The sequence below is a fragment of the Gavialis gangeticus genome, unplaced genomic scaffold, assembly GCF_001723915.1.
Source record: "Gavialis gangeticus isolate Ggan-Ray unplaced genomic scaffold, GavGan_comp1, whole genome shotgun sequence".
NCBI classification, from domain to species: Eukaryota; Metazoa; Chordata; order Crocodylia; family Gavialidae; genus Gavialis; species Gavialis gangeticus.
Window position 1 is genome coordinate 32,312,398 of NW_017728994.1, and position 1,624 is coordinate 32,314,021.

At 47.2% G+C, this 1,624-nt stretch overlaps 1 protein-coding gene across 1 annotated transcript in view; it reads right to left on the reverse strand.

The window, feature by feature from the left end:
• The window catches only part of ANTXRL (anthrax toxin receptor-like), a 108,318-nt gene that overhangs the window by 105,946 nt on the left and 748 nt on the right, over positions 1 to 1,624 (reverse strand). The gene's annotated exons all lie outside the window — the stretch shown is intronic.

Sequence of the window (1,624 nt, forward strand, 5' to 3'; positions counted from 1 at the left end):
CCCCCCCCCCCCCACCCTTTGTAGCCATGGAGGGAAGCACCAGCCCCCCCACAGCCATGGAAACAGTGTAAACAGCTGTGCCCTTAAAGCGCATTATGCCACCAACAATGTAAACAGCTGCACCGTTAAAGCAATGCAAAAGGACATTTAAGCCTCTTTAATGGCCAATTTTGTGGCGTGTACAAAAGCCCAGTGGGAATTTTGCCATTGACTGTAATAGCAACATGACTGGATGGCAGTGTAACATCATTCATAATCAAGTCTGGGGCCTCAGTTATAACATAAATCCAAGTTACAAGTAAACACGACTTGAAGCAAGATCTGTAAGCTATCTACAATGGAAGCCGTGTAGATTAGTGGACTACGTAGTGGACTAGGAGTCAGAACACCTGGACTCTGCTGATGGCGTACCGGATGACCTTGGGCAAGTCACTTTGTAAAGCAGAGAGTGAGAAGGTAGACAATCCTAACTTCCTTTGTAAAGAGCGTTAGGACCTACAGATTAAAACTGCTGTTTAAGAGCCATTATTATAATGAAAGGGATATAACAATGGCATTTAAGGCAAGGAAATTACATAGTATAATGCTCCATTCCCAAATATGCATATTTATTTTTACTGAGAACTTTAAAAGAGCCAAAGACCACACAACAACAATAAAAATAACATTTCAAAATCTTGTTGAATATTGATTTGATGTGGAGGGCAGGTGCTGGAGAGCACACCCTGCAATGGCCCTCAGTCTCTCAAACCATAAGAAATCTCAAGTATCTGAAGGGTATTTGCAGCCTTTTGCTCTCAGAACAAAAGTCTCTATTAATGAAACCTTCTCTTTCTGGAGAAGGGAAGTGAATTGCCTGCGTGGACTGAAGAATTCTTTTGCTCCATCCAAAACTCAGCACAAGGCCTGGTGGTCATAACCTGCCACGCAGCTGGGAGCAGCAAGACACAAAGTCATCACCTGGTTTGTGGGTGAAATCCACATAGAAAAATTACAACATTTTAGTCAAGTTGTAACCCATGTTATTAAGGCACACTGACTAACAGCTGTGAAATCTGTTCCCCAGGGGGAATCAATCAACTTCACTAGGGTGGAATCTGAGTTCCCCACAATTAGGCACAAACTCTGTGTCCTCTGACAAAGCGGTGCCTGCGCTCCAATTTACAGCTGACTTTGCCACCCCTTGTTAAAACACGCCTGCAAATTCAGGTGTAGCCAGACCCAGAGGCTATTCTCAAAATTAAGATTACAGGTTATAAAAAGAAAGTACTGGGCGACATGTTTTGACTAACACTTGCAAACACCCAGGTTACCCAATCCCCTAAGGATTTCTTTTTCAATCAGTTCATGTTAGCCTGTAAACAACTGCTAGGAGCAAACGCCGGCTTCTTCAAACAAACGGCACCCTGGAACTAAGTAGCCAAGTGCCATGGGTGGCAGCCGGCAGTGGCCAGGCTCCCCAAGGGGTAGCGGAGCACATGCCTGGCTCAGGCTGCCCCGGATGGGCGCAGATCCCTTTCGGCGCCTGCGGGACCTGTAGCTCCCGCGCCGCACAGGGCTGCCTTTGTGCGGCTCGTGCTGCCCGGCGCTGGCCGCCGACCCGGCCCGGCTCCTGCAGCAGCCG